General features: G+C 35.4%; 1 protein-coding gene across 1 annotated transcript in view; it reads right to left on the bottom strand.

The window, feature by feature from the left end:
• The window catches only part of LOC129740363 (protein turtle), a 908021-nt gene that overhangs the window by 214371 nt on the left and 678679 nt on the right, over positions 1-14971 (bottom strand). The window lies entirely within an intron of this gene.

The following is a 14971-nucleotide window of genomic DNA, read 5'->3' as shown; positions in this document are numbered from 1 at the left end:
ATTTAAAAATCGATTTAGTCTCTGTTCAGAATTTGATGCTTTGGGGTGACATTGATCAGTCTCTATTTTGACGGTTTTATCGAGTTTTCTTGATCATAAAGAATACAAAAAAACCATAATATTAAAATTTCAAATGCTTGTTCATCAATTTGACCTAGTTTTTAACGTTTTCTTTCAAAAACATTTATAATCGAAAAAAGAACACTGATGCTGCATACATTTAGGGGCAAAAGTTATAACAATTGCTAAATAGTTTTAGCTTCAAAATACAAATGAAATTTTACCTTCACACGTTCTTCTAGGCTCACCCACTATTACCATTTTCATTTTTTCTTCAAAGTTAACCATTTGATAGGGTTCATAGCCATTTTTCCAATACGGGCTTACTCTTGGAAAATGTCCTTTATTTTTTAATATAGTAAGTTTATCACTAAATGCCTATAAAAATAGCACTACAACTACACAAATACAAAGAAAAAAAGTTGTTCTTTCACATTCAGCAACTCGTTTGCTTCTAAATGCTTTTTGGTATCATCAGAAGAGCTGTTTGTTTGCGAGCCTTGGAAAAGATAGATATTTTAAGATTTTGAAATAACATTTTTACTTGCAGAAAACAAATTTCAAATGCAAAACAAATTTTGCCTATTTGATGCTCAATTAATAGGCTTTCAAACGTAGAAAACAGTTTTCAAAAATTCAAACTATAGACTTAGTTATTGATGATTATTTGGCACAGTTTCATGTTGATCAAAGCTACCCCGGTGATCAATGTTACCCCGTTTTACGGTAATCAAAAATACCCTGGAACAAAAAAATGCGTTTTTAATTTAATAATCAATTGTAGCTAGTCAGGACGTTCGATAATTTTGGAATTAACTATCAGGCTTTATGCATCTTACCACAGTTAGTTCAGGTTCAGGTGATTAAATAAAAGTCTCTGAATTTTGCAACAAATAAATGAAAAAAAAATACTTTTGTTCGATAATTAACACTAATTACTGAAATTAATGGCAATTGGTAAAAGCGCTACCCCCTTCATTAGACTTTTTATCGTTGCCCCATTCCCTCTTGTGAAAAAAAAATGATGAACTCCTTGACATGGGAATATTTAAATTAACTACACAATGTTCGCTACTGGTTTGATTTAAAAACTAGACCATATTTTGTTACGGTACCATATTTAGGGTTGAAAAACGAATTTACTTAATGTTCTACGTAGAATTCAAATCGAGTATCGTGATTGCGTAGTTCAAAATTTACTTCCATTCATTTCTGGGTACAGAAAGCACTCACAATAATTATTCCAGCACCAACTTATTCCTGTGCGGCCCTAATCTGAGAATGATTCAATCATGTATAGATAAATTTATACCGTTCGCTCGGCACCTTTTCGAGGAAATCTTCCCGGAAAACGAAACAATCTCTTGCGCCTCGAACAATCGCATTACAACGGGCTATTCATCGTCTCCGAACAGGTAAATTAATTCCGTTCGCCTCGAAGATGGTGATTCGTACCGACAAGTCATCTTTCTTCACTCAACACCTGGAACGCTGTGCTGGCTTTCGCTTTCCGGTTGCTCCGGTTGGATCCTTCTGGAGCTGTCATCACGTCAGGAAAAATATTCATTCCCGCCGACAAAACGCGTAAGCGTAAGCCATACACCTACAATATACATATATAGTAGTAAACTCAAACGTACGCACTACCCTTGTTTGTGGTGGCTCCAGAGAGTTGGGAAGACGAATTACCCAAAGTGACAGGCAGAACGGAAGTCTCCAGTTTGGGGTGGGGGAGTCTGTTGAGTTTTTATGCTCGCACGTGTGTGTTTCCATACTAGTCAGGTTATTCCTGCATTTGGCTGAACCCTTGCTTCTACGAGCTTGGAAACAAACCCTTGTCACAAAGATCAGCACGGGATCATCGCTGAGACACGGAAAAAAATCTGGCACTGCCTGTTTGTATCGGATGTTATGCGAGAATTCATGGTGCTAGGTTTATATCGTTCAAAGCATGAAGCTTATTTAATTTGGTTTCCATTCAAGTGCGGTGAAGTCATTTCTAGTGGCAGTTTTTGTCCGTTTCCTTTATAAATATGAAAGGAGAATAATCGATGTACAATAAATAAAGAATGGTTAAATTTTCTCAAAAAGCAATTATAGTCCAAGAAATGAACCATTAATCAGATTCGCGATTTTGTGCGAACTTTGGATTTCTTAATGGTTTTAAGCGCAAGGTTAAGTGTATTTTGACTTTCATTATAGAAATGTTTTTTTTAAATATTGATAGATTAACAAATATTGAAGCCAAGGAGTAAGGTATTGGAGGACAGGAGAAATTGAACAAATATAGTTTTTGAAACTATTTCTAGGAAAATATAAATATATTCGGAAATATGAAAAAAATTTCTACTAAATTCCGGACACTAAATGTTTTCCATCAAATCCTTTAAAAATAAATGTTTGTAAATATTGATTCCTCTACTGATTTGAAGAGAATATGATGACCACTAAACTATGTTTATTAGAAAACAAAAAAAATTAAAGCATATTGAATGTGGTAAGAAAAATCATTTAAAGTAAGTTTCAACTTATTTCCAAAAGTGTGTCTATGGCCAGACACTACGAATAACTTCACTAAAGTTGTCACCAAACGTAGCAAAAATGACATGTAACAATTTAAATTCTATGCTAAACTTCACAGCTCACTTAAGACTATTTCCTTAAGCTACTTTATATGCCAAAGCGCATTCTATGTTAAAGCACAACTACTTTAAAACTAACTTATGGGCTAGTTGGTCGTGATTTGACAACGTCTTTAAACCTAATTCTATAAGCTATAATAAAACATCCAACAGAATTGTATTATTCGTCCTTATAGACATAGGATTAAGAAATCCTTCAGAGCTCTCTCAAGACTACCCACAGCTTTTATAAAACTACGTCATGGAGTCGATAGGAATTTTACTGTGGGAGCTTTCTGTTCCGTGATTTTTTTTTTGTGTTACTTCTCCTTTTTTCCTTATCATATGTTGATTGGTGAAGATTTCATTTGAATTATTTTAAAAACGAACACAACACATAAAGGATCTCAATGAAACTTGATGTTTCCTCGAAGAGATCCCTTTTTTTTTTTTTAAATATGTCTTTATTAGTCTTTTAATCATTACATTTAAGTTACATTATTAAAGTTAAATTAAAGTGTTCAGATCAATTATGATCAGTTCAACTCTTTGATACAGTTAATTTTAAACATTGTTTATTTGATTTAAATTTGCTTAAGCAATAAATAATTTGATTTATAGGAGAATATCCTGTTGAGCAAAAAAAAAAATGTATAAACTTAATCCTAAATCCTAAAAACTAACTTAATTGTAAAGAGAACGAATCTCTGCGATGGAAGACTGCATCGATTTGCCTCTGAAGTTGGAGATGATGTTGTTGGCCATCTCTCCGATCGATTCTATGCCTGCAATCCGATGAAGATCTTCGGTGCTGTGCCAAGGTGGAAGCCGCAAAATCATTTTCAGAACCTTGTTCTGAATCCTCTGGATGGCTTTCTTCCTCGTCGCGCAGCAGCTAGACCAAATCGGAACTGCGTACATTATCGCTGGTCGGAATACCTGTTTGTAGATTAACATCTTATTTCGCAGACACAACCTGGATTTCCTGTTGATGAGATTAAAGAGATTTAGTATATTTATTACACTTAGATTGAATATCTTCAATGTGATTTTTAAAAGTAAGATTCCGATCAAGTGTAAGTCCTAGGTACTTCACATGATCAGACCATTCTAATGAAACCCCATTAAAAGTTATGGAATGATTTTCATTAGGTTTTAAAAATTGAGCTCTTGGCTTATGGGGAAATAAAATAAGTTGAGTTTTGGAAGCGTTAGGAGAAATTTTCCACATTTTCAAGTACAGTAAGGTTTTTTTTTACACTGATATACGTACCGCGTAAAAAAAAACCGTGTAAAAAAAACCGTGTTAATTCCCGAAAACCGTGTAAAAAAAAACCGTGCTAATTCCCGAAAACCGTGTAAAAAAAGACCAATCGAATTCTGCAGCTCTGAAGTTCTGACACTTAAGACCTGAGACCTGAGACCTGAGACCTGAGACCTGAGACTTGAGACATGAGACCTGGACTTGAGAATGTAGACTAGAGACATGAGACCTGAGACTTTAAACATGACACCTGAGACTTTAGACATGACACCTGAGACCTAAGTCCACATTAGACCTGAGACCTGAGACTAGAAACCTAAGACATAAAACACGAGACCTGACACCTGAGACATGGGACATGAGACCTGAGACATGAGACTTGAGACTTAAGACATGACACCTGAGACCTGAGACATGAGACATGAGACATGAGGCATGAGACATGAGATATGAGACCTGAGACCTGAGACATGAGACATAAGACATGAGACCTGAGGTATGAGACAAGAGCCATGAAAGATGAGACCTGAGACATGAGACTTTAGACTTGAGACAAGCTACTAGTGTTATAACCGCGAAAAATTAGATTAGCTCCGATTTCAACTGACGACCCCTCTAGTGAAAGGGTTTGACTAGTAGGTGACGAAAAATAGTGTCGCGAAATCGCTAGTACAAGCTACTAAGTATCGTGTAAGAATCGCGAAAAATTAGTTTAGTTCCGATTTCAACTTTCGACCGGTCAAGTGAAAGGGTTTGATTTGTAAGTAACGAAAAATAGTGTCGCGACTTCGCTAGTACAAGCTACTAGGATTAGTACCGCGAGAAATTAGTTAAGCTCCGATTTAGACATGCGACCTCTCTAGTGAAAGGGTTTGACTTGTAGGTGACGAAAAATAGTGTCGCGAAATCGCTAGTACAAGCTACTAGTGTTAGTACCGCGAGAAATTAGTTTAGCTCCGATTTCCACTTTCGACCGGTCAAGTGAAAGGCTTTGACTTGTAGATGACGAAAAATAGTGTCGCGACTTCGCTAGTACAAGCTACTAGGATTAGTACCGCGAGAAATTAGTTTAGCTCCGATTTCAACTTGCGACCCCTCTAGTGAAAGGGTTTGACTTCTAGGTGACGAAAAATAGTGTCGCGACTTCGCTAGTACAAGCTACTAGTGTTAGTACCGCGAGAAATTAGTTTAGCTCCGATTTTAACTTTCGACCGGTCGAATGAAAGGGTTTGACTTCTAGGTGACGAAAAAAAGTGTCGCGAGTTCGCTAGTACAAGCTACTAGGATTAGTACCGCGAGAAATTAGTTAAGCTCCGATTTCAACTTGCGACCCCTCTAGTGAAAGGGGTTGACTTGTAGGTGACAAAAAATAGAGTCGCGAAATCGCTAGTACAAGTTACTAGTGTTAGTACCGCGAGATATTAGTTAAGCTCCGATTTCAATTTTCGGCCGGTCGAATGAAAGGGTTTGACTTCTAGGTGACGAAAAACAGTGTCGCGAGTTTGCTAGTACAAGCTACTAGGATTAGTACCGCGAAAAATTAGTTAAGCTTCGATTTAAACTTGAGACCCCTCTAGTGAAAGGGTTTGACTTGTAGATGACGAAAAATAGTGTCGCGTGTTCGCTAGTACAAGCTTCTAGTGTTAGTACCACGAGATATTAGTTTAGCTCCGATTTCAACTTGCAACCCCTCTAGTGAAAGGGTTTAACTTGTAGATGACGAAAAATAGTGTCGCGTGTTCGCTAGTACAAGCTTCTAGTGTTAGTACCGCGAGAAATTAGTTAAGCTCCGATTTCAACTTGCGATCCCTCTAGTGAAAGGGTTTCACTTGTGGGTGACGAAGAGTAGTGTCAAGCCCTTTCACTTGATCGGTTGAAAGTTGAAATCGGAGCTTAACTAATTTCTCGCGGTACTAACACTAGTAGTTCGTACTAGCGAACTCGCGACACTATTTTTCGTCACCTGCAAGTCAAACCCTTTCACCAGAGGGGTCTCAAGTTGAAATCGGAGCTTAACTAATTTCTCGCGGTACTAACACTAGTAGCTTGTACTAGCGAATTCGTGACACTATTTTTCGTCACCCACAAGTAAAACCCTTTCACTAGAGGGGTCGCAAGTTGAAATCGGAGCTAAACTAATATCTCGCGGTACTAATCCTAGTAGCTTGTACTAGCGAAGTCGCGACACTATTTTTCGTCACCTGCAAGTCAACCCCTTTCACTAGAGGGGTCGCAAGTTGAAATCGGAGCTAAACTAATTTCTCGCGGTACTAATCCTAGTAGCTTGTACTAGCGAAGTCACGACACTATTTTTCGTCACCTACAAGTCAAACCCTTTCACTAGAGGGGTCGCAAGTTGAAATCGGAGGTTAACTAATTTCTCGCGGTACTAATCCTAGTAGCTTGTACTAGCGAATTCGCGACACTATTTTTCGTCACCCACAAGCCAAACCCTTTCACTAGAGGGGTCGCATGTTGAAATCGGAGCGAAACTTATTTTTCGCGGTACTAATACTAGTAGCTTGTCTCCGGTCTCAGGTCCAAAGTCTCATGTCTCAGGCCTCAGGTCTCATGTTTCATGGCTCTTGTCTCATGCCTCAGGTCTCATGTCTTATGTCTTATGTCTCATGCCTCATGTCTCATGTCTCATGTCCCATGTCTCAGGTCTAAAGGCTCATGTTTCATGGTTCTTGTCTCATGCCTCAGGTCTCAGGTCTCAGATCTGATGTCTCATGCTGGGGTCTCAAGTCTAATATCCCTTGTCTCAGGTTCCAGGTCTCAGGTCTCATGTCTAATTTCTAATGTTTCATGTCTCAGGTCTCATGTCTCATGTCTCATGTCTCATGTCTCAAGTCTCAGATCTCAGGTCTCAGGTCTCAAGTCTCAGGTCTAAGGTCTCAGGTCCCAGGTCCAAGGTCTCAGGTCCCATGTATCATGTTCTTAGTCTAAGAGATAAGATTTTCCCAACTTCAAAAAGATTCTAAGTGTTTTCCTTTGAAAATTTTCTCTCAAAAACCGTGTTAATTCGCGAAAACCGTGTAAAAAAAAACCGTGTTAATTCCCGAAAACCGTGTAAAAAAAGCCGTGTAAAAAAAAACCGCGTAAAAAAAACCGTGTAAAAAAAAACCTTGGTGTAATTCAAAAAGGAATTTAAATTTTGTTGCAATCTACTGCGTACCACCCGTAAATTTCGACCTTTGGCTGAAAGCAAAGTATCGTCAGCAAATAATCTTCTACCTTTTCCTTCTGGTACATCAGGAAGATCAGAAGTAAAAATATTGTATAAGATTGGCCCAAGTATACTACCCTGAGGGACACCAGCTCTAATGGGTGTCCTTTCAGAGCATGAATTTTGATAGCTTACTTGTAAGGTTCGGCTAGTCAAATAATTTTGAATAATTTTGGTGAGATATACAGGAAAATCAAATCGAGCTAATTTAGCTACTAAACCTTTGTGCCAAACACTGTCAAAAGCTTTTTCAATATCAAGAAGAGCAACACCAGTTGAATAACCTTCAGATTTGCTAGCGTTAATCATATTAGTTACACTCAAAAGTTGATGTGTAGTAGAATGTCCATGACGAAAACCAAATTGTTCATCAGGGAAAATAGAATTCTGATTAATGTGAATCATCATTCTATTCAAAATAACTCTCTCAAATAGTTTACTTAAAGAAGGGAGCAAACTAATTGGTCGATAACTTGAAGGCTCTGAAGCACTTTTCCCAGGTTTTAAAATTGGAGTTACTTTGGCATTTTTCCATTTATTTGGAAAATAAGCCAAGTGAAAACATTTATTGAAGATTTTAACTAAAAAATTTAAAGTGCTTTCAGGCAACTTTTTAATAAGAATATAGAAAATCCCATCTTCCCCTGGGGCTTTCATATTTTTAAATTTTTTGCAAATCAATTTAAGTTCATCAATATTTGTTTCATAAGAACTTTCAAATACATTTTGTTTAGAAAGAATATCATCAAATTCAAGGGAAATTTGAGCATCAATTGGACTTACAACGTTTAAATTAAAATCATGAGCAGACTCAAATTGTTGGGCTAATTTTTGAGCTTTTTCTGCATTCGTTAAAAGAAGTTTATCTCCGTCTTTCAAAGTAGGAATTGGCTTCTGGGGCTTTTTCAGAATTTTAGTTAATTTCCAAAAAGGCTTTGAGTAGGGTTTTATGTCCTCTACTGCTTTGGCAAAATTTTCATTACGAATGAAATTTAAACGACGTTTGATCTCTTTTTGAAGGTCGCAATAAATAAATTTCAAATAAGGATCCCTTGTACGTTGATATTGGCGTCGACGAATGTTTTTCAGTCGTATCAAAAACTGAAGATCATCATCAATTAAAGGTTGATTAAATTTATGTTTAACTTTAGGTATTGAAGCGGCTTTAGCATTGACTATTGAAGTTGTCAAATTTTCTACAGCCAAATAAATATCTTCTATTGAATTCAGTGGAACGTTTACATCTAAATTACGTTCAATAAAATTCATATATCGCTCCCAGTTAGCCTTTTGAAAGTTAAAAGTTGATTTTAAAGGGTTTTCAATGGGACTTTGAGATAAAGAAAAAGTTACTGGAAGGTGGTCTGAATCGAGGTCCGCATGAGTAACTAATTGACTACAATGCTCGCCTAAATCCGTTAGAACCAAATCAATTGTGGAAGGATTTCTAATCGAAGAGAAACAAGTATGCCCATTAGGATATTCAACAGTATAATAACCTGCAGAGCAATCATTAAACAAAATATTCCCATTAGAATTTGATGAAATATTATTCCAAGATCGGTGTTTTGCATTAAAGTCACCAATAATAAACAATTTAGATTTATTTCTGGTGAGTTTTTGTAAATCTCCCTTCAAAAAATTTTTCTGTTCACCGCTGCATTGAAAAGGCAAGTATGCGGCAACAATTATAATTTTCCCCATAGAAGTTTCTAATTCAATTCCAATTGTTTCTAAGACTTTTGTATTGAAAGAAGGAAGAAGTCTAAATTTGAGACGACTATTGATGACAATAGCTACACCCCCACCTTGTCGATCAAGTCGATCATTTCGTAAAATTTTAAAGAAAGCATTGCTTTTCAAGTTATTGTCTGGCTTTAAAAAAGTTTCAGTGATGGCAGCAATATGTATGTTTTGAGTTTTCAAAAATAAAAAGAATTCATCTTGGTTAGCCAGCAAAGATCTAGCGTTCCAATTCATAATATTTAAACATCTATTTGGATCCATGAGGGAATCGTAAAGTCATAATAATTTTGTTAGCATAAATGAAAGAAGTTTGGAAAGCTTCAAACATTGAATTTGCTTTCAACATAAGTTGCATCATTTCCATTAAATTTTGATGCAAAAATTTTAATTTTTCCTCAGTAATCTCACCCAAATCAACAAAATTGTTAGGATCAGAAAATGAAGGAGAAGAACAAGTATTTGAATTTCGGGGATTTTCCCAAGCCTTCGCATGCACGTTGAGACTTGGTTTTTTTCCCATTTTTATTAGTTAAACCTGAAGAGGGAAACCCATTTTCAACCACCTCTGAGAACGATAAACAACGAGTCTGTGGCGCAGAATCAGCCCAGGTAACATTAAAATCACTTCGGGTATTACCCAGCCGTGATTCCAATGTAGGCCGAGGCTGACTGCGAACAGGCAGGTTGTTTGCCGGTCTGACGTGTGAAGACGAAAAAGAGGAAGGAGGAGAAGAAACTTTTCTGGAAACTTTGGGATTTTTCCTAGAAGCAACAATTTTTGCCCTAACGGGACAGTCTAGAGAATTCGAGGAATGATTACCTGCGCAATTCGCACACTTAAAAAATTCTGTTTTTGGCTTATCACCACCAAAAAGGCATTTAGATTTTTCATGATCGAATGAGCCGCAAAACATGCATCTGGCATTCATTCTACAATTTTTAGTGCCATGACAAAAAGCTTGACAACGACGACATTGCGTAATGTTTTGTAAAAAATTGGTAGAAGATTTACGAAAAGGTTCGAATTTGACTCGACAATGAAACATAAGACGAGCCTTTTCAAGAATTTGCAAATTATTAACCTGATCCTTTTTAAAATGGATCAAATAAAGTTCAGGAGCAAAACCAACACTACTGGTATTATTCGTGTTGGTTCTTTTCCTCATTTGAATTACTTGAATTGGAGAAAAACCTAACAAAGAATTTAATTCAGTTGTGATCTCATCCGGTGTTTGATCGCCAGTGAGACCACGAAGTACAACTTTAAATGGACGATCACTTCTAGTGTCGTACGTAAAAAATTGGTGTTTTTTATTATTCAAATAATTTAAAACCTTTTGAAAATCATTAAAAGATTCCGCCAATATACGAGCAGTTCCCCTTCGACCGATCTGAAAAGAAATCTTCACATCCTTGACGGAAGTGACGATTTCTTTTCGAAAGGCATTGAAGTCAGGAATCGTGACCGTTATTGGTGGAATCTTTTCGTTTTTAAGAGTATAAGAAGAAGAAGGTTTCTTAGTACTCTTATCAGAATTAAATATGAATATTTCCTCATCACCGATGTTATGAAGGACATCGAATGAGTTGGAAATTTCAACTTTTTTGGGCGATGGACCTGAATTAGGCTCGGCAATTCGTTTCCTACCGGCCCTTGAGCCAGCCGATGACTTCCCCATGCTGGAAGGAAAAGAGAAAATATGAATAAAAGAAAATGAAAATAATTTTAGCACTGAAAAGTGCTGATTGAAATACAGGTAAGGAAAAAATAAATAATGTAAAATGTTCCTGCAGGTACACAGCAACGATACGATGCTCCGGCGTACGTGTTGACGGCTCAACGGTACAGATGGAAGTGATCGAAGAGATCCCTTTTTTCTTAAATCTAAGCGTACATCTTTCGAGGATATGATGGCTAGCATCTTACAAATGCTCAAAACACCAACCCACAGAGAAAGCGTACTATGTATGCCATGACCAGGATTCGATCTCCTTCCCGCTGGCTCAGAAGATTTGAAGGCTTTCCTCTACGCCACGAGCTGCGACTGGTTTCATTTACTTTAATCTTAGCATAAAACTTCCTGCAACCTAGGATTTCGGGTGAAGTATATACGAAATAGCATAAAAAAATAAGCGCGTCTCGAAGAAAATCAAGGTTGACCACATTGCAAGCGTTTTTTTTTCACTTAAAAAAATATTAACACTTGTTTACAAAATTTTCTAAAAAAAAACATGAACTTTATCAATGCACATAAATTTAAAATGTAAATTGAGCGCTTAATCCGAAAATACAATTCCATAAAATCTCTGTAGAACAGTTTTTGAGTTATGCTCCAAATATGAAATTTTGGAAAAATGAAAAAAAGTATCGCGGACAGCATAACATTAATTTGAAATCTCGTTTTTCGATATTAAAGGTGAATCAAGATGCTATCGATCATTTGAACTCCATTTCTGCGTATGATTGTAGTATGCGTAGTATTGTTGATACAAGTGACTTTATGATTGAAAAAATGATTAAAGAAACCCTCTTTTTTACAGATAATTTTGTTTAAGTGAAATTTTTAGACTCGATAATAACAATTAAAAAACCTGATTTTCTATTGTGCATAAATTTCAATTCAAAACAAATATTTCAAGTGGTTATTTATCAAAATCGGTTGAAAATTGAAGAAGTTACTAGAAGATTACTTTACATTTGCATTTTTGGATAATTGGGGAGGGGTTGCTTGAGTTTCAAACTTAGATATGATTTTAAGCTGTTTTTCTCGGATGAAAGAAAAAATACTGGATTTTCATAATTAATTTTTTCTTCACTAGCCGATTGCTTTTTATGCATAATTTTCTTCAAGCCCAATTCAAAACAAATATTTCACTCGGAGACTGCAACATGATGGGACCTGAAACAAAAATGTTATTTTGGTTCAAAGATTGTATTATGGTCGTCTAACGCGCAGTGAGTACTTTTAACTCATTGCGTTTTAATTTTTTTTTGTCTAATTTTTAGTATAATGATATTATTTCCAGCAGGGGCTTGTGATATAGCTCAGTAGCAAGTCTGTTGTCTCCTGAGCCGATGTCCGCGAGTTCGATTCCAAGAGTAAACATCAAACACAGTTGTACCGGATATGTTTTTCAATAACGATCCGCCAACTGCAACGTTGATAAAGTCGCAAATGGCATAAAAATGTTAAAACGACTATTATCGAAACAAAAAAATATTTCCAGCAAGACGTTTTCAGTAATTTCGAATAAGTTTTACTATAAACATGGCTATTATTAAGTTATTATTGAAAAACCTAAAAGCAGTTGACCCATTCCATGCGCCCCTCAACTGGAGAACCGATTTTCATTTGCATTATTCAAAAATAATTTGCCCGGCATTTCAAAGTTAATTTCTTGAGCTTCCTTTTCCAACAAAAGAATTTCAGTTACTTTTTTTCGGAAATGAGTATGTTGACGTTGAAATTTAAAAATTTTAGAACGAAAATTAACTGATTTTAACAATTATTCTTTGTTTTAATCTCAGATTTGAATAAAAATCTTGTAGGTAGTTATCTGAGTTTTGAAAAAATAATAACAATAGGATCAGCTTCTTCTATATAAGAATGAAAAACGCGCTTATAGAAGCTATCCCAAGTAACAATTTAAGTTTTATTCCAACCTTAACAGTTCGCTTAAGACTATTTCCAAAAGCTACTTTATAATCCAAAGCGCATTCTACGCTTTAGCACAACTACTTTAAAGCTAACATATGGCCAAAAGGGCCCATTTTGTTAACGTTTTTAAAGCTAATTCTATACGCTATAATAAAACATCCAACAGAATAGTTTTATTCGACCTTATAGACATAGCTTTAAGAAACCTTTCAGAGCCCTCTTCAGACTATCCACAGCTCTTTTAAAACTACGTCGTGGAATCTGATAGGAATTTTACTGTGGAAGCTTTGAAATCTGATAGGAATTTTACTGTGGCAGCTGTGGAATCTAATAGAAATTTTACTGTGGGAGCTTTCTGTTCCGTGTTTTTTCTCGTTTTATCACTTACTCTCCCAAGCATTTGATGATAGGTAAAGATTCCATTTAAAATATTTTAAAAATATTCTCATTCTCATTTTCAATATATCTAAGCAAGAAACTTCCTGCAACCTCAGATTTCTGGTGAAGTATATACGAAATAGCATCAAAACTTAAGCGCGCCTCAAAGAAAATCAAGGTTGACCATATTTTAAGCATTTTTTAAATAAAAAAATTATAATTAAAGGAAAAAAAAATTGGCTCAAAAGATGCAACTTTTGTTTTGCGTTGAAATTCATCACCTATACAACAAATAGTACCGCCAACATTGTCAAATTTGATGAAGGTATCTAGTTTTTAGTATTAATGTATTATTTCCAGCAACATGGCGTCAGTAATTTCGATTCAATTTCACAATCAACATGGCGTTCAGTAAATTAATATTGAAAATCTTAAGGCAGTTGTAAAACACTGTTAAAATGGTTTTATGCCGGTTAGAAAAATGTGGTAATAAAACAATTTCAATAAACAGTTTTTAAATGGTTTGAAGAGACCTTGAATCACAGCTTCGTTTGACGTTTCTCTTAATGGAATACACGCTCATGATGGATTTATCCATTTGTGAGAGAGAGAAGTTTTTCGCAATAAATGAGAACATTTCGATTTGTTGCTTGGCAAAAGGCATTCATGCAACTTTTTGTTTTGTTTCCTTTTAACTATGAATAGAGGATGGTCAATTATCTTTAAATAAAAAGTAGGTATTGCTTTCAAATAATCTCAAACTGTTTTGGAATAGAACATTTTCTGTCATCAAAAACCTGGCCTCAAAGCTAAATAATAACCCGCATAAATGAGGATTATAATCAAATGATTTTTGAAGCGTAATAAAACGTTTAGCAAACGATTATTGAAATTGTAAAAACATTGCCTGAATCGTGAATTCCGAAATGATTGAATTTTGAATGTGTAGTTAGGTTATGTAAAACAGTTAAAAACTGTTAAAACAGTTGTATGGGAAAACAATTGGAAGCGATAAAACGATTCTTTAAAACGTCCTTCGGATGTTTTGCTTACTATTACCAGAACTGCATTACGCTTTAAATAAATCGTTATTTTCAATGATCGGCCAATGCTAGTGGTCTTCATTCTGAATACATCATCTGAAACTTGTTGAGGCTGATTTAGAATGAGCATTTTCGCTTGTGATGAAACTCAATTTCTCCGTCTTTGCTGAGTTGAAGCCGGTTTCTGCAGTCTTCTAGAAATATCCAAGGACGGTTGATCTGAAAATAATTTTGTTAGTTCTGGATTGGATGACGTAAATAAAGATCAACTTCCATTGAGAGACAGAGATGGATAAATAAAACAAGTAGTTTAATAGGCATACTTGTAAATGAATTTTCTAATACAGTTATTCTTATCGAATCACAAAAACCGTTTATTCACAGTAGGCTTTTATTCGAATTGAGCGAATAATGATGTGGACAGATTTGCGGTTGTTTTGAAATATGAATGCGGATACAAAAAAGTTGTTTTTATTTTTCAGATGAATCCGTGTGTTAATTTATATCATTTTGATAGCACGCTTTTCTCAATTTTGAGTGATAATCCTTTCAAAACAGGTTATGCTATCTCAAAAAGAGGTAAAAAAGTTTAAGCGTGTATACGTTCTTTTCGATTGTCAAATAATCTGTCACTTAGTTTTATCATGCCTACATCCAATGTTCCAATAAAACAGTTTTTCAACTTGGCTTGAACGCTAGTTTTAAAAGCGCATTGAGCGCATTATTAAAACTGGTACCAAAGCTCTAATAAAAACAGGAAAATATGTGTTTTATTGAATCTTTAGCAATACTGTTGCAACTTTTTTACAACACTCTTAAGATAGTGTTTTATTCAAGTTTTAGCAAAACTTTCAGGGCTCTTTTAAAACACACGATAAATGAAGCATTTCCTATGTTACAATAAAACCGTTTTAAAAATTGGATGCCATCGAAAAGTCTTCATAAAACAATATTAAAACTCAAAAAAGCCA

This window comes from Uranotaenia lowii, chromosome 1 (assembly GCF_029784155.1).
Source record: "Uranotaenia lowii strain MFRU-FL chromosome 1, ASM2978415v1, whole genome shotgun sequence".
Classification (NCBI taxonomy): domain Eukaryota; kingdom Metazoa; phylum Arthropoda; class Insecta; order Diptera; family Culicidae; genus Uranotaenia; species Uranotaenia lowii.
The sequence above is the reverse complement of the archived record's forward strand: the minus strand, read 5'-3'. Positions and strand labels throughout refer to the sequence as shown.